Genomic DNA, 22,908 nt, shown 5'->3' on the forward strand with positions numbered 1-22,908 from the left:
AAAGCTAGAAATAACTTCTGCTGCTGAGTCCTAAAGTCCCTTCCCCAGAAGGTTTCTTTTCTCCCTCCCACTGTCATTTCTCTAAATCTAACCCTGATGAATCCTGGAAGGTCCTTTTGGATCTTAATGGATAGCAATATTTTTTTTTGGCTCTGCAAACAAGGCTGAGAGCAAATGGATGTGGGAAGAAGCATAAGTCTGGAAGGTAGAAGGTGATAGTGGTGCAACAGGAGATGGAGATAGGGTTTTGAAAATTAGATGAGAGAATATAGGAAGAGTTGATCCTAGAAATTTAAAATTTCAAAACCATTACACTTCATTCTCCATCCTTTCTCCCTCAGCCCCAAATACACAAGTATTCCCAAGCTACGGCAAAGGTAAACTTCCTAGGTAAAATGGGATTTAAATAATTTGGAAGCTTTCCTGTTCAACTGGAGGTGGGGGAGCTGTCCATTACTTTTGGCTTATCTTCAATTTGTTGACCAAATGTTTTCTTTAGCGTGGACAGACAGTTGAGGCTGTTAGTTCTCATTATAAGCAACTAAAAAGGGTAGACAGATATTAAGGGGCTGTTAGTTCTCATTATCGGCATCTTAAAAGGGTGCATAGACTGAAGATATCCTTTTTCTCTTTTGTAAAGAAAATAATTTCTTGCTTTTTTATTACCCTCTTAAAAAGCACTACTTCCCACTAACAAAGATGAATCAAGTTTAACATTTGTTTGTTCGATGAAGGACTTATTAGATTGCTAAAAGGAAGGCAATATCACCAGAAACTACAAATGGCTATTCAATCAACATTAGCCCCTTTATTGCACTTAACATGTGATGTTAATTTCACTATAATATATAATGAGATATAGAGGCAGCACAGCATAGGGAATAGGATGCTGGAATTGTAAACAGAAAAACCTGGTATGAAATTACGCCTCTGACACTCAATTGCCAAGTGACCCTGGGCAAGTCACTTAACTCCTGCATCTTTCGAGCAACTTATCTAGCTCTTCTACATTGATAGATAAGGTAAATTATTACAAAACTGGCATACAACACTGCCACTGGTATTCTCACTGTATGGATATGGAGCATAGGGCTCAAGGAAAAATCATTTTTTGATTTAGTTTTGAATAATTTTTCTCAAAATGTATTCATTTATTTCCTTAAAATTGTTGCTCTTCAATTTGTAATAAGAAACAAGGTAATAATGACAAAATGAATCAGTATTAGCTCTTCTTCATAGAATTGCAGAATCTCAAAAGGTAGAATAAACCAAAATTAACATTTCTTTTGTTTGGAAAATGGCTTTCTTTCTCTCAAATGCTAGTTCAGAGTCTGTTTCCTGGGCCTCCTCCTATTGTAACATTCAAAAACAGGAAACTAGATCTGAAACTCTACCTGCTTTGGTCGGGGGAAAGACTGATGGATTTGGAATTAGCACTTGGGCTGATAATCCCTGTTCTGGCATTTATAATTCCCTGTGTTTCTTAGATACTTAAGCTTCCCCATCTGCAAATAAGTGGAGTTAAGATGACCTCTAAGGGTCTACCTTCCACCTCTGAATCTATGATCTTGTGATTTATAGCCAGCCATCAGCATGTGTGCTGCAAAGAATGCCCATCATAATAAGTAACTCATACTGAGCCTTAAAATTATACTGTATCTGGTCCTCATCCATCGTTTCACAACTTAGTGTCTTCCATAACTGACAGGGTGTCAGGACAAATCATATGAATATTCTCATGGAGAGGTACCAGAGAGTAGTGGAAAGTTGGTTACTGGACTGAGAATTTAGTTGTTCTTTTTCTAGCATCACCAGCTCCGCTACTCTGTGACCTTAGGCAAGTTACTTAATTGACGAGCCTCAGATTCCTTATTTGTAAAATGAGACAGTTACACTAGGCAATCTCTACTGTAGCGATCCTCAGATGTTTTTGTCTCTAGAACACTACCGAAAATTGAAAATTCCTCAAAGAGCTTTTGTTTATGCGAGCTCTATCTACTGATATTTACCATTAGATTGAAAGTTCCATGAGGGCAGGAACTGCTTTTTACCTTTTTTACTGTATTCCCAGATCCTAGCACAGCACCTGGCACATAGTAGATGCTTGATGAATGTTTATTGGTTGTTTACTGATTAATTGACTTTATGTATTAAAATACCTTAGTATTGTTATAAAAACAGTTTTGGCCTCGTAGACCCCCTGAAAGGATCTCAAGGAACCCCAGAAATGCCCAGATGACACTTTGAGAACCACTACACTAATGTATCTTCTGGCTGTAGCCTTCTATTACTGTTATTAGCCTTTCAAAGAGAAATTTCTCTAGTTATCATTTTTCTACTTTTTATATTACCCACCCAACAAGATAGGGAAACCACCAAACTTGATGTAATACTCTAAACTTCTATTGTCCCTTTCATTATTTTATGAAAGTTTTCCAAAATATTCATTAGTTAATTAAACCTCACAGATGGGAAAATTGTGACACAAAGATTTTATTGTGACTTGCCCATGAAAAACACAAGTTAGTTTTAGAGAGGAAAATTTAAGAATTTAGTTTAAGAATTCTGATTACTAGCTTCCCATTTTTCATATTAACCTGTGCAATAAAATTTCTAAATTAGCTGCTTATATCAGTGGTTCTCAAACTTTTCATAGAAAAGTGGTAGAACCTTTTTCCATAATGGTGGAACTCTTCGTTTTAAACAGATCTTTAGCAGAACTTTTATAGTGAAATTCTCTAAAATTAATTCTTTCTAATGCCTATTAGTAAATATTGAGTTTCATTTTTTAAAATGGGATGTTTCAGTATTGCTTATAGAACAGTTTGAGAGATGATGGTTTAGATAAGCATGTAGATTTAACCACAATAATAATAGCTCACATTTTTATACTGCTTTGCCACTTATAAACACAGTGATTCTCTGAGATAGGGCAAACGTACTCCTCATCTTATGGATGAGCAGACTGATACTCAGGGAGGGTAACTATCCTGTGGTCACACAGGTAGTCAGTGGCAGAGCCATGACAAACTATTGACAACATTTATGGAGAATCAACAATAGAACAGAAAATTTATCATGATTTCTTTTCTGTTCAAATATTAAAATGTTAAATGTTGAAAAGTTGCCTTACTAACTTGCTCTTGACATTTTGGAAATATATTTAAAATGTCAGACTAGACATTTGGGGCAAAAAATCTTTTGAGTGAAAACCCAAGCCTTCAATTTGTGTGCCATTCACAGGTTTAAAATAGGAACATGGTCCATGTTGACTATTTGTGACCTTGGAGAACAGTAGGGAGAAATCCTTGTGTTTGGACAAGGTATGCAATAATACGAGATAAATCTGCAAGATGGTGAGACATTGGCCATGTAACTAACATCTTACATATATCTACAATGCAGTACCATTTATAGAGTACTTTTACATATATAGTTCATTAGTTCTTTCTAACCACCCTGTCACGTAGGCAGGGTAGCTGTTATGAGGGTCGTTTGAAGAATGAGAAAAGTGTGGTTTGGAGAACTGGAATGATTTGCCCAGGGTCACTTAGCTATTAAGTAGCACAGCTGGGACCCAGACCCAAATCTTAAGACAGAAGTGCCTTGGGGTTTAGCAGAGACAATGATGGATTGAGAGGCCTGAAATGGGACAGGTGGATTCAAATACTGTCTCTGAGAGGAGCATGTGTCTATAAGCAAATCCTCCAACCTCTCTAAACCTCAATTTCCTCTTCTGTAAAGTGGGGATAATAATAATCTGTAGTACTTCCTTCACAGGGTTACTGTGAAAATTAAATGAAATAAATATAAATGTATGTACAGTGCACTGTGAACCTGAAAGTGTTTTAGAAAGGTCAATTTCTGTTTGCAGTATACTAATAGGTTTGGTTCTCTCAAATCTTGGGGGATGCTTCCAGATGCTCCCCATTGCTATTTTTCTTCAGGATTTAGGGGCAGCTTTGGCAACACTAGAACATTAAGAAGTATAGAAGTACAGAAGAGGAGCATGCCACCTTCTCTTTCACCTTTTACCCCTACTCCAGGGTCTCTAAAAATTGAAGTAGACTTAGTTGACAAGAGTCAAATCAGGTTAACAAACATTTATTAAGCTGCTACTAGGTAGGCTCAAATAAGATATTTGTAAAGGCCTCAGCACAGTGCCTGGCACATAGTAGGAAATTAATAGGCGCTCCTTCCCTTCGCTTCCCTTCCCTGCTATGTGTCAGGAACAATGCAAAGTTCTGGATACAAAAAAAAGGAAAAAACCTCAATTTCTGATCTCAAGGAACACAAAGCATAATGGAGGAAGATAATATGTAAACAACTAGGTACAAACAAGATATATACATAGATATATAGATATATGTATATACACACAAAAATATATATACTGATATGTGTATATACATATATAAATATATACAGTTGTTCTTGTTGTTGTTCAGTGGAGTCCAACTCTTTGTGACCCTGTTTGGGGTTTTCTCAGCAAAGATACTGGAGTGGTTCGCCATTTCCTTCTCCAGCTCATTTTATAAATGAGGAAACTGAAGCAAACAAGGTTAAATGACTTACCTAGGGTCACACAGCTAGTAAGTATCTGAGGCAAAATATATATGTACACACAACATATACATATATACACACATATAGTATTTGTATGTATACATATATAGTAGATATGTATACACACATACATATATACATATTATAATATACACATACACATACACATACTTGCTGACTGATATTTTGGAAGTGAATAAATGGTAAACTTGACAGTTGACTCCTAGACACCCTTTGACAAACTTTGATTTTTACAGCAAATTAAGTCTACACCAAATCTAAGTGCATACTTTGCCTTTCATATAGATAGATAGATAGATAGATAGATAGATAGAAGATAATCAACAGAGAGGAGGCACTAGCCTTAAGAGGGATAAAGAAAAGCAGACTATGAGAAAGCTCTTATGAAGAATATTAACAAATCTGGATTGGTTCATCAAGTGACTATACAAGCCTGGTGCTAACAGTGATGATATCTTATGATACCTGGCAGCAGTACTCGTGATAATCCCATTCTTCTTTAGCTGCCCTTAAAGTGGGGTGCAAAAAGGGTGAAGTCATAGATATATGGGATGTGGGCTCCCGGCTGTATGTCTGTGCTCTGGAAAGTTTTACACCTGTTATCGATTTCAAGTCTTGAGCGGGAAAGAGTGTTTAAAATTGAGGGGATGTGAGAGGGGAGAGGGACAAGACAGCCATGGGTAACGTGGAGAGATCCAAGGGCAGGAGCCCCTGAAGGGGTCTGTACCAACGTGGCTTTCCCGAGAAACCGTTCCTGGGGGAAGTAGGGGACGGGTTATAGTAAATACGGCGAAGAACTCCCGGGTGGAGTCCCCAACCTCCCCAGGAAAAAAAATACGAAAAAAAAAACAAACCCCAAAACCCAAACAACAACAAAAAAAAAAACAAGAGGGGCCTTGTCTCCGTCAACAACACTCTAGAACATCCTTTCTGCGCTAGTGTGTCTGTGGCCATGGAAACGGGAGGGGACGGCCCTAGCCCGGACAAACATGCGCAATAGCATAAAGAGGCGCGGGTTGTGCGAGGTGAAGCTCTCCCTAGGTTCTCCCCCGCCTTTTCCGTTTGAGAACTACAACTCCCAAGAGGCCTCTGGGCTGCGGCGCGGCTCCTTTTCTCCTCCTCCCTCTCCCTCTCCCCTCCTCCTCCTCCTCCTCCCCGGTCCTTAACCCTTCCCCCCCCTTCCTATTCTCCTCCCTCCTTCCCCCGCGTGTCTCCTCCCCTCTCTTTCGCTGTGTGTCACTGACCCAGAGGCAGGGTGAGGCGGAGGGGGGACCGTGGGGGGCGCCGCCGCCGCTGCGCTGCTCGGTTTCGCGGTGCGTGCGTTCTCTTCCCCCGCCGGGATCGCCCCCACGTCAGGGGGCTTCGGAGCCTCCCCGTTCTTTTTCTCTCCCTCCCGTCTCTCTCTCTGCCGCCGGTCTCCGTCGCTCCAGTTCCGGGGCCAACTTCTCATCGGTCGGCGCTCGCCGGGCTCGAGAGAAGCCCGCGGCGGCCGCTCGAAGGACTCCAGAGCTTCCGTCGAGTCTCTCGCTTCACCCTCCTGCCTCCGAGCTCCTCTGTCTCTCCGTGTCGGTGGAAGGGCTGTGAGGGAATCCCAGTCACCGACGGAGATCGCCCGGTGAGTATCGCGACTGTCGGGAGGCTGCGCGCGCTCTCCTTCGAGGGGGGGGGGGAAGCAGGACGGACGGACGCTGTACATTTGGGGGGGGGGGGTTGGGGAAAGGTTTTGTTTGGAGGAGGAGGAGGAGGGAGAGGAAAGACTCCAACTTCCCCCCGACTCTTGCTGCGTTTATTTGCTGGGTTTATTCCCCCCTCTATACACCCCCTCCCACGGACCGAAGGAGCCCCGGATAAAGCACAGCTTCCTTCTCCTCTCCATCCTGAGCCCTGGGAAGAAAGAGGAAGTGTCTTTGTCCTGGAGCTGCCTGGCCCCAGACCCTTCTCTCCCCCTCCCCAACCCCGCGCGGACCCCGGCCGGGAGGGGGGGGAGGGGGCGAGCATCCGCCAACTCTCAGCTTCTCCCCCCCACTTCCCCCTCCCCGCCCCCGCCCCCTCACCTTAGCTCTCCTGGCGCTGGGCCTTGTGTTTTCCTGCCGAAGAAGCAGCCGGCCCGAGTGGGGAAAGAGGGGGAAACAAAAGGGAGAGCGGGGATCCGGGGAGCGCGAGGGGGGGACGACGCGGATGCTTCTTTTGTGGTTATTGGATAAGTTCTTTATTTTTTTTCCCCTCCCTTCTCCTTACATAACGCCGACTCCCAACTTAGTAATTTTTTTTATTATTGTTAGGATGATTGTCATTATCTCAGCGTGTCTCTCGGGCCTCCTTTCATCTCTGGTTCTCAGTACACTTGACAAATACTAATTAATTAAGCCTCCCAGCACCCCTGCGGGGGAAGTCCATAGACCCGTTTTGTAGGTGGGTATACTGAGGCTCTGGAGAAGCCCTGTAATTGATGAGTTGCGGGAAACTCATGTGGTGGCTGGAGAGATCTCAGAGCACTTCATGGGAAAGAATTCTGTTCTCAGGAGGTCCCCCGGATGAAGGGAAAAACACACACTTTACTTGTAGGTCAACTGAAATTTATTAGTCTTGGTCACTGATGGGTAGTTAAAAGAGTACTGCCGCTTATAGGGACTTGACTCTTAACACCTGAGAGGGTTTCTTCACTAATACCACTTCTTGGCTAAGACTTGAGAAGTATTGTGCACCGTGTACTTGTTTTTGGTGGACGGGACTCTAATTTTTTTTTAAGGTCGCTGTACAAAACTTGACTTGGATCTTTAAACAAATTTTAATTCCTCCTCAAACTCAAATGCACTTTTTAGCCATTCAACAATAATATATTTGTCAATATTATAGAAGGCCTGTTTAAGCAAGTCACTGTGCTCCTTGTTGAATACTTAAAGGTCAGCTACCTGGTCTTCTTCAAAGTCTGTTGACTTTTTCCAGCTCTACCAAGTGTTATCATTTGGTTTCATAGTTGAACATTTGTTTCAAAAAGTGGCCAAAAAACATTTTTCCAACTTCCAAAAATTTCGAACTTTTTATTAGACACTCTCTTACTGTTCTAGTTTGTAATGCTCCTTTTTTATTTCTTTCAGATAAGACATCTTGTTTTCATAGGATGACTAGATGTCTATCTCTCTGGAACGTTATGATCCTTTGTACAAACACAGTTTTTCTTGTTTGTTTGTTGGGTTTTTAAAATAGTTTGTATTCTTCTGCACAGCTTGATCTTGTCCGGTGTCTTAAAGCTGGTCTGTGAGTGCTTATGACTGTTTTTAATAGCCTGTTCATGAGTTCATTTTTATTTTGGTAGTTGAGCGAGTTGAAAGTTACCAGAAATGGCTTTAAATTTAATGCATTATCTCTGTGCCTTGTTTCCTGTTTCTGTGAATTATTATCACAATAGGCATAAAGAAGTATTTTATAGTAAATTAAGGAAAAATTTAATTTTGATATTTTCATAGGTACTTCCAATTGTAGGGTGCTGCTCTATGTGTTCCAGCCTGTTGCCCCTCAGACCAAACTTATACATTGACTGGTTGTGTCTAAAAGTAAAAATGAGTCATTAGGAGCTCTACAAAGAGAGGATTATCAAAATAACAAACTTGCATCCTTTCCCTGTTCTAGTTAGATCTTGGATTAAAAACAAACAAAACAGGACTTTGGGTGTGGGAAGAAAGTAGCATTTGTGAAATCTTGTGCTAAAGTAAGTATAATATGTCTTCTAAGAAATTTACCCCTTTTTTAAAGAATAAAGAGATACTCAGATATATGTAAGAGCAATGGAGTTCATGTAAAATGGCATATTGTCTTGATGCTAATGTTTATTTTGACTTGAAAAATGAGATAAAAATGGATTGTGCCAATAGAGACATTTATTTTAGGTCCCTCCCCTTCCTTAACATCATCAGTTAAGTGGTCATACTGTTGGTTGACATTTACATAGCTCTGTGGCAGATTAGCAAATGAGATTTATCATGGACCCTTTGTACTTTAGAGAAGCTACTTGAACATTCTCTTTACTCAATCACTGGAGTCCAAAGTCAGGAGGCAGCACAGACTGGGGGAGCCTATCTGCACATTCCACAGCTTCTATCCTTTAACCTCTGGTTTCATACCTACACTGACAAAAGGATCTAAAGGAATGAAAGGAAAATACACGTGAAAGAATTGGGTCAGACACTGTTAAATACTACCAAGGCTGTTTTGTGAGTATATTTCAACTTCCATTCAACTTGTCAGAAATATGTGTATGCTGTATGTATACTGTCATTTGAAAAACATCCTAGGTTGTGATCCTTGAATAGTTTAATTGATGAGCAGTTGTATTTTATAAACAATCATTGTTTTCAAGCAGACATTGTTTGATAGCTGGTAAACTAGACAAAGCCTGAAGGTTAGGTTCTTAACCTATTCACACAGATGTCTACTGAAGCATAGCACAGATACACATGCAAATGCGTGTGTGTGTGTGTGTGTGTGTGTGTGTGTGTGTGTTCCTTCTCATAATAGTGATGTTTGATTTTTTTTTAAGAGAGAGAGTTCTGGACTTAGCCTTAGCCAGAAGACTTGAAATCAAGTCCTGCCTGCCTGAAAAAAATTTTATAAGCTATGTGAAAGTAGATGTCACTTAAACTCATCAAAAACAATTCTATTACCTGTAAAGTGGGAGTACCTCACAAAGTTGTTGGGAGGAAAGCACCTTGTAAACTTTCAAGCACTTACAGATGTGAGCTATCATTAAGGATTATTTTCTTTTAAATTTTTTTGTTATAAAATTTTCAAAAAATCATTTTGGAATATGAAAGAAGATTTTGTTGAGGGTTTCTTTTGAGAAATTATTCCCAAACTGGCAGTTAATTAACATTTTTTAATTGGGGAAAGCAGTAGCAAAAAACTTTTGAGACCAATCTGAGAAACAGAGAAAGGGAAAACAATATTGTTGCTGGTAGAAAATATGATTTTTAAATTCTCAAAATAATAAAGATTTCCTTAAATTATTTGTTTTAAGCAAAATGTATTTTACTTTAACCTCCAAGCTTTTTATAATTGAATAAGGTTGATAGCATTCTGAACTAAGATCCACGAAGTAATTTCTACAGAACACTTTGGTACAAGCCACATTTGTTGAGATTACATGCTTTTGTTTAGCATTTTATACTTTGCTGCTGCAGAGCTAGCAAAAAAATTTCAGGTCACCTCTAATTGTATCACACATCAATAACTAAATAGAAATAATACTTTCTAAGATTGGGATTTCTGGTGTTTTGTTTATTCCAAGTTTGAACTCTGGAACAAAATATTCCCTAAACTGATTTTATATTAGGTCCCTGGAAGAAATAAAGGTCATTGATGTGGTTATGATTTCAGGTTCTACTACTAACTTTTTTTGTTATATTGGGCAGGACACATAATTTCTCTGAATATTATATGTTACACATGATCTTAGACAATACTTGTGCCAAAATACTATTTACCTGGCACAGTTGTGTAGTAAGTAAAAGCACTCAGATAATTTGTTGTGTGAGTAAATTTGCAAGCAAGGAACTGTTGCATAGTACTGTTAGGTTTAATAAAAATTTAGAGTCTGAAAGACCTGAGTTCATATCAAATCTCTCACATTTACCAGCTGTTTGGTAAGTTACTTCAACCTCAGTTTCCTTATCTTTAAAAACAAAAATAGTGATATGCTTATACCTACATACCTACTTCACAGGTTTTTGATGCTCAAATGAGATAATGTTTGTGAAGCACTTTGCAAACTTTGAAGCACTGTAGGAATGTCAGTTGCTGTTAGCATTTCTTCAAGGAATGTGAGCATTCTCTGCAATTAAATTATTGATTACTGTTAGTGGCAAGTAATCTATAACCTTTGAACACTTGATTGACACCTTTCACTTAACATAGCTACCTACTTATACACAGAAATAAGCTAAGAAGAAAGAAGACATAATATAGGGTAACATTAATGGAAATGAATTTTAAATTCCAAGAATTGGAAGATCTGATTAGTTTTCTAAATGCTGTGATGCCTTGCCTGCTGTCAACAATACTGGGACAACATTAATAAAAGAGCCATGTCTACATAGTATTAACTCCTTTAATAGTCCTACATCACATTAAATCATTTTTAGAAGGAAAACTGATGTTGATGACTATAATTGGGGGGGAACTGTGAAATTCATCCCTATCATCCAGCTAAGCTAAACATTTGTAATGTGATTTTTAAAAAATTAAAATTCAATAACATAGCTTTTAAAAAAGATAAATTATTTTCTTTTTCAGTGAATTTGTAGCTGATTTTTCTTTTGTAATCTACCTCTTGAGAGAAGTTGCTAAATCTAAAAATGTCAGTCCCTTGGTTTCCCATTAGCCACTACAACTTTTTGTTATTGTTTACATGCTTATGGCTTTCCTCCTGGAACTAGGCTGTAGAATGCCTAGCTATTACTGACAATACATGTAGTTGGTATTGTTAAGGGTTAAAATTCTAGCTAGTCTGTCTAAAATATCTAATGAGTGGTCGCCAATAAATTATAAGCTTTAGCAAGAGTTAGACTTTTAAGCATTTATTAAGGAGAATAAGAATTTGGTAAAGAGAGAGAAAAAGGCGTAGATTTCTATCTATTAAAGGGAGAGCACATTTCTAGCTCCCTTCTCCACCAGAGTCCAGAGGAAAAGAGCGAGCCTGAGCGCCAGTCTCTTCCTTCCTCCTCCCACTAGCCCGCGTCACTTCCTGACTCCTGGTCTTGCCCTCAAAGACCTTCCCTTCATGGGCAGAACTCTTCTACAGTAAGTATCCAGCAGGTGGCGTTATTCCAATCGTTACAGTATAATGCTTTGGTTAGTTCACAGCTAAATTTCAACGACTAAAGAAGCCAAGTTTTTGTTAGCAGAAGGAGTGCTACTTATAAAGGGTTTGGTTTTTTTTTTTTTTAGAACAAACAAAATGTACGAATGAAAATGCCCTTGAGAAACTATAAGCTTCTCCCAAAAATGTTTCTGTTACTAAAAATGTGTTTAGGGATTCTCTTTTAAAATTGCTTTTAGAGCCAGCTTGGAAACCACAGAAAAAAAGCTGGTCACATTACTCCATAGTGTTTTTAACCAAATCTGGTAACAGTAGCAAAATCACCTATCTCATCATTTTGGAAAACCCTTGACTGTTTTAGAAGTCAAGTTTAGTGTCAAAGAATGAAGACCTCCACAAGCTTAAAAGACCTTTCCAGAAGAGATGTCCCAAAACTATTTCAAGGGGAGACAGTGTTGGAATAATGGCATAGCCTTCCAGAATGATTGTCTTGAAGGTTACAACATTCCTTTTGGATATATGACCACATGATTCTTTAAAATTGTTATTCTATAGCTACAGCCTACAAAAATTCAAGTATGCAAAGCAAAGGCTCTCCAGATAGATTTATTGTCATGACTTTAGAACCCGAAGTAATGGAACTTGCTCAAATTCGTATGACACTTGTCTTCTAAGTAGGTATTTTACAGTATTATTCGTTCCAAAATTCTTGTGTTGGTGTAGATATTTCCATTTTACATATTGGAAAAACCAAGATTCTATGACTTGGGTATCAATGATAGAGATAAAGATTGATTTCAGGTCTTTATACTATATCCATACCTCATTTCCACATTTTTTAGTTAATTTGAGAAAATATTTCTTGAAAAGAATTGTTTGTTAGTATTAGATTAATTGGACCTATTCCAGAAGTTTGAATGCAATATGCCAGCACATAAATGCTCTGCCACTTTTTATGATTTTGTGTTTTGCAAAGAAACTGGTTCACTTAAAGAGTTCCAACTTTTATTACTCAGGTCTGTTTTTAAATATATCTTTTTCTACCCTAAAAAATGGAACGTATCAGTTATACCATATTACTTTGCCATAATTTATCTTTTATGTATGTGGGTATTAAATATACATACTTGAATACAAAGTAATTAACCAAATAATATGCCTGATTTAAAAGGAAGTTAATGAGGTTTCGAATAGTTTGTGAAAACCCCACTAATGTCCTTCTGCAGTACTTCATTTTAGTAGGGAAATCACCCTGGATTTTAAAAGACAGACATCGGCCACCAATTAGTGATTTTATTTTTTGGTAATAGCAACTTTATAATAAAATCTAAATGGGATAGAATGAAGAATCTGATGATAGTGAGAAATCAGTACAAATCTTTCCACTTTGGATCTCACGTCATGTAAAATTAAAGCCTGCTTTTGGTATTTCTAGTACACGTAGTCTTATCATATTCTCTCACCTAATTTTCAAAACCCCATCTCCATCCTCTATACCACTACCATCTTCTGTCTTCCAGACTTAGGATTAGTCAACATTGAATACAGCTTCCACCTTAATCTTTTTCAATAATAGTAAGATTTTGCTTAGAGTAGTTAGATATGATGCTTGAGTTCAGGCTACATGCTGCCTCAGTCTCTCTCACCTACTAGCTGTGGAGCCCTGGGCAAGTCAATTAACCTCCCTCAGCCTCAATTTCCTCAGCTATAAAATGAGGATAATAGTATCTACCTTGAAAGGTTGTTTTGAGGTTCAAATGGGATAATATATGTAAAATGCTTTGCAAACTTTAAGAGCTATATAAATGCTAAGCTGTTATTTAATTTATGAGCTACAGACTGAAAAACTTGATGTCCTTTGAACACTAGCCCAGTTCATGTTGAATACAGGACTTGTGTTCAATTCCTGCCTTTCCTGTTAGTTCTGAGAGTATAAACAAGCCAGATAACTTGTATGCTTTATTCATCTATAAAATAAAATAAAAAGTAGTACTTGTTCACAGGAGATGTTGAAGTCCTGCAGCTAGTGATGGCCAAAATACTATATGGTGGCTCATTTTTTTAAAAGACAGTATTCCATAAGATAGCAGGCTTCTAGAAAAATCTCTTGTTAATAACTTGTATTTCCTGAAATTCTGTGACCAGATACTATCTTTATTACATATACCGAGGAAAGGAGATGCTTTGCAAAAAGAAAAAAAGATGATAATAAAGATACTATATACTTTGTGTACTTAAGTATATTGATTATCATAAAGCCCCACCCTCAGTTTTTAGCTGATTAAAAGTGTAGGTCAGTTGTTAGAGCTCTCTGGATTTAATGTCAGATTCCAGGTGATTCTCTACAATCTGTCCATTAAACTCAATGCATCATTTCCTATCCTCTCCTCCTCTAGGTCATTTCTTGTAGCTTATACTTTCCTTCCTGTTGTCACCTTAACCATTCCCGCTGTTTTCCAGCTGCTGCCTCTTCTGAGTTTAGTATACTTAGAGGCAGAGCCTTTCACTTCATGCTATACACTCATTCAGGAAAATAATAGCAGAGATTTAGAGTTCTCCTCCCTTATTTGGGAGCTTTTTAAACCATTAATCTTTAATAGTTGAGTATAACACCAGACACCCCCCCCCTTCTTCTCTTACCTTTTCTTCTTACCTCTTGCTATTCCTATCTTGTGCTTTTGGGGTCAGAATTTTTTTGTAAAAATTGTGCCCTCTAATCAACTGGGTAACCGGCAAACGTATTTGGGATATATAATCCATTTTTGTTAATTTACTGATTTGAGAAATAGTCTATATATAGAAGATAGCTGGTGGTGCTCTAATCTTGCTTCTCAGTGGAACTATACCTAAATAAACTAAGACAAAAGAACATTTGAAGTAGCTGCCTAGCTGAATTTCAGAGTGGGCTGTCATTTTTTTCTCTTCCTGTTTGTCACCTTTCCTGCATAATGTTAGACAGTTGCTATCATCTTAAATGGTAATATGACCATGGAACAAGCTGCATGTGTCTGAACTGTTAAGTATCTATCTGTTTGATGTTTAGGGCGGAGAGGATAAAAATATCTGTATTGTAGTGAAGTTTAACAGATGTTCCTAACCTTGCCTACTATGGGAGTGAATTATGAAATGATTAGCATTGATTCTTTGCCAGCCAGTGGGTGCTCAGTCTAGTGCCTCTTATGCCAGTTGATTCAAACTTAATTGTGTCTCAAAAAGATCACCTTGATTATGTTCATTAGCACTACATTGGGTGAAGAGAAACAATTGGAGGTGCTTTGTTTGTTCTTCAAAACCTAAGTGCTATATTTCTGGCTTTTGGCAGACAATATTCCTAAGTACTTTGTGTTCCTCTGGGTTTATGCCAGATTAAATGTACTGCGTGTACTGGAAATACCAAAAGCAGACTTTAATTTTAGACTACAGCTAACAATATTGATTTTTCTTCGAATTGTTCCTTCCTACTGATCCTTTTAATTTACTATCAAAAGAGAACTGGCCTCTGTGTTAACAAAACCAGCTCACCAGAGCTTTACATGAGAAAACCTGTTGAATTTGTGGTTTTTGTAATGTAATACCTTAGCTCCAAGTTAGAAGCCATAGCCTTAGAAGTTGCAGTCTCCCCTTGTCGGAAACCCTTTTTACTTAATAGTCCGTTATTCTCATTTTCCTCAGAGAAGGTGCATCAGTTCCCAAGCTAATATTTATTTCCTTTATCACCTTCAAAAGCAGTTTTGATGAGTTTTGAGACACACTCACCCAAGTGATCAACATAGACCAGTCCTGTGACCTTATTGATCTCAGAAGTCTTTTGGCTTATAAGTGACTCTTTTTCAGCAATGGAGAAATTGCAGGTTTATAGAAAATGCTTATTTAGTTTTATATCTGTTTTAGAAATAGTATATCTGAATTAATTTGTATCTATTTCAGTTTTCTCAGTGCTGATTTGTCACTAAAAATTTATAAAATTATTTGCAGAAAAAAAAGCATTTGCTAGGTTTCAAAAATGAGTAGGCTGTTAGTGATTCAGTTTGCCCCCACTGATTTCCCACCCACTTCTTAAATTGAAATCACCTCCTTCTTAACATCTAGTAGCCCTGAGTCATAGCCTCCACATTTTGGCAGAACTTCTAAAGAAGGACTGTCAGATGGAAAAGCTCACATTGAAGTGAAATTTTCAGAAAACAAGCTGAATCATAGATGATTGATCATAGTGATACAAATTAGAAGTTATAGACTTACTAGTATCTTTGAAAATTCTTGCAGGTAGGTTTTTACCATAGGGCTTATAAATGCTGAGTTTTCTTTTATTTCATTTATCATAGATTCTATTTTTAACATCTTTGAGTGAAGTTTATTTTGCAGTTCTTTATTAAGTAAGCTAATCAGATAAAATTACCTATAGAAAATTCTTTCTCTCTTGCATCCTCAATTTCTCTTATTATTGAAACAACAGTTTTGGAAGTCCTATTCAAGAAAGGGAACAAGCATTGATGAAGTGCCTACTATGTGCCAGGCCCTGTGTTAACTGCTTTACAAGTCATTTCATCCTCACAACAGCCCAGGGAGGTAGTTCTGCTTACTATCTCCATTTTACAGCTGAGGAAAACTGAAGCAGAGGTTAAGTGATTTTCCCGGTGTCTAGGATAAAATTTGAACTTGGGTCTTCCTGGCTGCCAGGTTGGGTTATCAATTAAAAACTTAACATAGTAGCCTTGGAATTCGTCTCTTTTTAGCTTGGAATAAGATGTTCAGATAATGGGGATTTATATTTCATGTGACACCATCACAGATAAATAGTAGAAGAAATTCATATGAATCTTTAATTCATAAATGAATGCAAACCTACACCAGTCATTAATGATTCCATATGATACCATTTTGTTGATAGGAGCAAGGTAGCAGAAAATATTAAAAATAATCCTGGATTACTATTCACTTCTCTGGGGACAATTTTTATTCAGCAAAGCATATAATTGGAGGGAACATCAACATTAATAATGAGTAACATTATAAGATTTTACAGAGTGCTTTAAATATATTATTTGATCCTCAATAGCTTTTTGAAATAGGTACTTCAAAAGTAGTTATTTCAATATGAAGTAGTTATTATTGCTGCCCCCCCTTTTTTTTTTAACAGATGAGGAAACTTGAAACTCAGAGAGGTTTAATGATTTGTCCATAGTTGTCACACAGTAGGTATCAAACAGGATTTGAACCTAGATGTGGCCTTATTCCTGTGTTCTTTCTATAGCATCCCTCCCCATCCCCACTGCAAAAACAAAACCCTTAAGTTGAAGGGTATAATAACTTCTTTCTTACTAAGAGAAAACAGGATACAAGCTTGTTTATTGTTGAAGTAGGCTTTGGTGATCCAAAATGATGAATCTATGTTGTATTAGAAACAGTGTGATTATACAATATTTGATTGTAGGAAGGTAGTGTTCAGATGTTGGAGTCAGAAAAGACCTACATTCATATCTTTGTTCTTTTGGCTTTGTGATTTTAGACAAATCTTTTCACTTTTCTGAACGTCAGTTTCTTCATCTATAAAATGGAGATAAGAACCAAACAACTGCTGCCTACAGGGTAAGCAGGCTACCTGAAGCAGCAAGGTGTACCAAGGAAGTCATGCCATCATCACCATCTCAGCTGCTACCTTCCCTCAGACACTAATGGAGATAATCCAAGCTTCATGGCCATCACTGAGAGGAGCAACCCCTCTGAGAAAGGGTCTCCCCCTTCTTCCTCCACTGACACTGGTGCTGATCATCCAGGAGTGGCAGCATTGCCTTAGACCACTAGTCCAGTTTTCAGCCTACCATTGACTCCTTTCCTCCTCATCTAGCTATTAGCCTGGGAAGCAAGCCCTATGGAAATACAACCTAGCAGGAACTTCTGCAGGTTCTGCATTTCCTCTTCCTCAGGAGTCATGACTTCTGAAGACTTGGACAATAAAGTCTTTACCACCAAAGTCCTTGGCATGTGAAATGTGTCAACATCAGAAACAGACAGGATTCCATCAGTGGAAACGTCAAATTAAGAAGAGGCATCATTAGTTATTTTGCTGATATACCTTAACAGCCAGGAGACCTTTCCATATGACTTGAAGCTGAAGTGTCTCATATGTATTGTCTTCTTTATTATAACATGAGCTTCTTGAAAGCAGAGGCTTTTGTTTTTCTGTATTGCCAACACTTGGTACAGTGCTTTGCTCTTAATAAAGGCTTTTTCATTCACTTAATAACTTACACTACCTACCTCATCAAGTTGTTGTGAAGGAAACATGTTGTCCCCACTGGTTTTCATACTTTTACATTTCAGTACAAGCTCTTTAAAGCCTCAAATAATCTAAGACAAAAATCTCAGTTTAGTGAAGCGCAAAATAAGAGTTGGAGAAATATGTTTCTAAAAGTCCCAGGGTACTATTTTGCTTCCCATAGTAGCAGCTAAATTTGATCTGTAGTTAATCAGTATCCATAGAGTACTCAGGGAAAGTTACTGACCAGAGAGGGTGTTTCTCAGACTATTGCTGACAAACTGGCAGTATGGAGAAAATAGGAAAAGTTGTAAGATCCATAATATAATACATCTCATGTGTAGTAACCCTGATCCTTTATTAATCAATATAGTGACATGGATGTACAGTTTTAATGAAATACAATCCAAAGGAATGTGAATATTCTCTTTTGATTGTGAAATATCTTATGTTAAACTTGATAGAGTAGTAACCAGTCGTATGAATCTAGATAAAATTGTAAAATACAGCAAAAATGGTGAGTTCCACGACTGCCAAGTCTTTATGGTAGGTAGTTTTATTTGGGAAGGTGGTGAGGGTTTTTTTTTTTTGACAAATAATGAAATACACTGGATCCTTGATATAACATGTTTTCTATAGCAAGAGTGACTTCCTTAGATTTCATGGTAGGGGAAGGAAAAGTTATTGGAAGCATAATATCACAGTGATCTTCTTTGTAGTATTTTCTCACATAACATGTATGTACTAGACAGAGAGTGTTATAATGAAGCTTCAGAGTATATCAGTAACATTTTTCTGAATCATGTTTACCAAGATTCCCTTTGCTACACTGACTTTGTTACAAAGGCAAACAGAGTGCTTTACATACAGTAATCTCAAATATGTATTTAAAATACTTCTTGATTATCATAAGACTTTCAGATTTGAGAGGTAATCTAGCCACGCGGCACACTCCACCCCACTTTTTGGATGAGGAAACTGAGGCACAGAGAAATATGACTTTCCCAGTCATGATTCATGATTGTGCTATTTTTAAATTATGTCCAACAAGACAAAGCTGTTTCTTCTATAAAAACATAAAATATATTTCCCAAGGGAAGAGAACATTGTACAAAGCTACATGTTAGCCAATTGTAAATTAAGGAGTCTCATCTCATAACATTCCCCAGTAATAAATAAGGCAAACATTTGACTGCAAAGAACTGACTAGTTGTGAAAGAAACTTTTAAATGTGATAGCATTTAAATTTTAGCTTAAACTTTCATTTTGTCTGTTTGCTCAGTTTCTTTTTTTGAGAAAGGGATAATAATTATATTTTTTCCATGATGTTGCAAGAAAAGTAATATATAAAGATGAGATGTTTTATGCATTGAGGCTTCTTATATTTGAATTACAATTCACATGGTATTGAAGATTATGTAATTGTCAGACATTAGCACCCAGTTCGAATTTATATAGTACTTTGCATGAATTATTTGATCCTCACCTTATTTGATGTTATCAATAACCCTATGAAATAATTACCATGAGTGTTGTTACCCAAGCAACCTGTTGTACAGATAATGATAGCAGGGCTCAAGCTATAAGCAACTTGCCCAAAGTCACTTAGCTAACAAGTGTGAGTGAGTAGGATTTAGACCTGCTACTGTATTCTAGGTGAAGTTACAGAAAAATGAGCCGGACACTTTTTTTTTCCTTAGATAACAGAAAATACTTCAAGATCTTAATAGAGGGTAAAAAATTTTATTGATAATTACATGAGGGGCAGCTAGATGGCGCAGTGGATAAAGCACCAGCCCTGGATTCAGGAGTACCTGAGTTCAAATCCGGCCTCAGACACTTAACAGTTACTAGCTGTGTGACCCTGGGCAAGTCACTTAACCCCAATTGCCTCACTAAAAAAAAAAAAAGAAAGATGATTACATGAGCTCAATTCTGTTGTCTTGAATTAAAGGAAAAGCATTTAATATGAAGTCTGCATAGTCCAACTTCCAATGCATCATGTATGGGGATAATCCTGGTTTCTCAGAAGCTAGATCACAGGACTGTAGATTTAGAACTAAAAGAGACCTTTCATATCATAGATGAGGAAACTGAGGCTCCGAGGGGTTAAAGGATTTGTCCAAGGCAACACAGGTAGTGGAATGGTGGAAATTGAATGTCAATGGAGTGCTGGAAAGGCTTCCACTAATACCCCACCAAGCAACAAACAGCTTCTCGAGGATGAGTGCACCTGGCTAAATACATAAAGGCTTGTCAGCAGTAAGCTGGGAGCACTTAGTAATGAATTCCTTAATTGTGTTGTTGTTTGTCCTTCATTCTCCAAGAGGACCATGACATTGGGGTGATATCATGACTTGCAAGGAATTAAGTTGTGAGTTAAGTGAGGGAGTGCTGTGCAAGGTCACCAACCTCACTTCTCCAGAGCCATCTGAGTCCAGTGGCAAGATAGACAATTGGAGATGGCCCCAGATGTTTTAAGGCAATTGGGTTAAGTGACTTGCCCAGGGTCACATAGCTAGTACGTGTCTGAGGTGAGATTTGAACTCAGGTCCTTCTGACTCCAGGGCCAGTATTCTATCTACTGCACTGCCTGCCTGCCCTTTAACTGTGTTAATCAATAAAGCAAAGAAAAATACAAAATGACCTTAGGTCCTGGGCAGCCCATTTTCAAATTTACATTTTTGATGTTGGAGTGGTAGAAAAGGAACTAATAACACTCACACCAAACTATAAACATTAACTAAACTGTAAACATTAACTTAACTACTGGTATTCTAAATGTGAAGTCCTTGTACAGCAAACCAATGAGCAGATATAAAGAGAAAAACATAATCGTAGTTCTTGACATTGTCACAGTAAATGCAAAGGGAAGACAAAAAGAACTTAATGGAAGGATGTTTTCCAGACTTTTCATGGAGAAGTGAATGAATGAGTAAGTAAACTGGTAGAAATGGCTTTCTCATTTGTCAAAAGGCAGCAAAAGTACCATGTTCATGGTACATTTGGGCATCTTATATTGCAATGCTTGTGATAAGCATCCACAAAAAGACCACACCTTGACGCTAATCCACTGCTTGTGGAGTTGTGAAAAGATCCAACCATTCTGGAGAGCAATTTGGAACTATGCCCAAAGGGCTATAGAACTATGCCCAAAGGGCTATATATGCCCTTTGATCCAGCAATACCACTGCTAGGTTTATGTCCCCAGGACATCCCCCAAAAAGAAAAAAAGGCCTACTTGTACAAAAATATTTATAGCAGATCTTTTTGTGGTGGCTAAGAATTGGAAATCAAAGGAATGCCTATCAATTGGGGAATGACTAAACAAGCTGTGGTATAAAATGGTGGTGGAATATTATTGTGACATGACAATAACAATAACATGACATGACAAGCAGGATGATTTCTGAAAGGCCTGGAAAGACTTCTATGAACTGATGTATAATGAAGGGAGCAGAACCAGGAGAACGTTGTACACAGTGACAGCAATATTGTATGATGAAGAATTGTGAATGACTTAACCATTTTCAGCAATACAATGATCCAAGACAATCCCAAAGGACTAATGATGAAGTATGCTATCCACCTCCAAAGAAAAAACTGATATTGATTGAACACAGACTGAAGCATGCTCTTTTTCACTTTTGTTAATTTTTTTCTCTTTTATTGAAGTTTTCTTATACAAAATGCCTAAAATAGTAATGTTTTACATAATTGTACACGCATAACCTATATCTGATTGCTTACCGCCTCAGGGAGGGCAGAGGGAAAGAGGGATAAAATTTAGAACTCAAAACTTTAAACAAAAATGTTTATTTAAAAAAAAATAAAGCAAACTTAAGAATAAAAAAAAAATTTAAGCTGGAAAAAAAGACCACCCTAATGGTAATTACAGCTTATGTACTAACATCTGTCACACAGGATGAAGAGGTATTGAGAGCTTAATAAGACCATCCAGATTACATCAAAGTTTAGTTTAATATTGGGTGATTTCTATGCAAGGTGGGCATAGGGAAGGAAAGTGAAAAAAATAGTTTGGAAAACATGATTCACGAATAAGAAACAAGAAATCAAAGGTTTCTATTGAAGAAAAGTATTCATTATATATTGGTATACCTCTCCATTGACCCCCCCCTCAACTTCAAGTCTTTAGAGATTGTAGCATTCCACGATTCAGAGTCATAGTCTTCTATATAGGTGAGACAACCAACCAAGTCAAATCATTCTGAAAGCATTTGAGGATAAAACTCAAAGGACAATGAACAGATTTAAAAAATGGAAGTGGTGTCTCAATTTCTATAACTATCTTCTCCATCTGTGATGGTAGAGCTATCACATTTGAGCTCTAATACCAAAGGCAGGCAGGAGGCAGCATTTATTGAGCACTTACCATGTGCCAGGCAATGTGCCAAACTCTGGAAATACAAATATGAACCCAAAAAAGACAATTCCTGTCCTCTAGTCCAGGGGCTTACAATGTCATGGGGAAAGACAACACACATAGGCCAGGTGGAAGTGGGGTGCAGCTTGTAGGGGATGAAGGTCCTGGGCTGATGGGCACAGTGGCAAAGCTTAGCCAGGAGGGGAATGAAAACTGGACAGCCAGCCCTAGTCACTGATATGTTGTGGGCAAAACCAGAAATGAGGAAAACCTAGGCAGAGAGCAGTTAGACTAGACCAAGTATATACAGAGTCAGCTTATGAAACATGTTAGAAGCAGGATACCAAAGATGGGGGGAGGGAGGGATCTTAAATCTTATTATTGGGTGAGGACAGGAGATGACAATTGAGAATATCAACAATTGTTATATATGCTTGCCAACTCACCCCTACAGAATATTGATGAGAATAATCCATATGTGCATTAAGTATTAAGGGCAAGAATACTTTTGCAGATGATGTTCTAGATATTTTCAGTCATATAATTACTTTAAAGTGAGAATCCATAATACTACGGTACTTATTATTTTGTATTCAAAAGCATTTGATTCAGTAGAGATTCAAGTGGTTGCCAGGGGTGTGTGTATCTGTCTGAAATTTTTCTCTTTTCATGATTGTATTTTTTTTATACTAATGATGTTTTATGCCAGCTCCAGCTAAAACAGCAGTATAGGGCACTGGGTGCTTTGGGGTCACAGGACCTGGATTCAAATCCCAGCCCTGCCTCTGTTATGACTTTGGACCAGCCACTTAGCCTCTCTGGGCCTCGGTTCCCTCACCTATAAAATGAAAGGGCTGAACTTGGTGG

General features: G+C 37.9%; 1 protein-coding gene across 3 annotated transcripts in view; it reads left to right on the top strand.

The window, feature by feature from the left end:
- Positions 1–5,768: 5,768 nt before the first annotated feature.
- PELI1 (pellino E3 ubiquitin protein ligase 1) overlaps positions 5,769–22,908 on the top strand; it is a 69,733-nt gene continuing 52,593 nt past the window's right edge. The window contains exon 1 of one of the 3 annotated variants that reach the window (XM_043984206.1): positions 5,769–6,202. The gene's annotated coding sequence lies outside the window, so the exon portion shown is untranslated. Of the gene's footprint in view, positions 6,203–8,584; positions 8,799–22,908 lie in introns of those variants that run through there. The other 2 variants (XM_043984204.1, XM_043984205.1) reach the window with 2 other exon arrangements.

This window comes from Dromiciops gliroides, chromosome 2, assembly GCF_019393635.1.
Source record: "Dromiciops gliroides isolate mDroGli1 chromosome 2, mDroGli1.pri, whole genome shotgun sequence".
In the NCBI taxonomy this organism is placed as follows: Eukaryota; Metazoa; Chordata; class Mammalia; order Microbiotheria; family Microbiotheriidae; genus Dromiciops; species Dromiciops gliroides.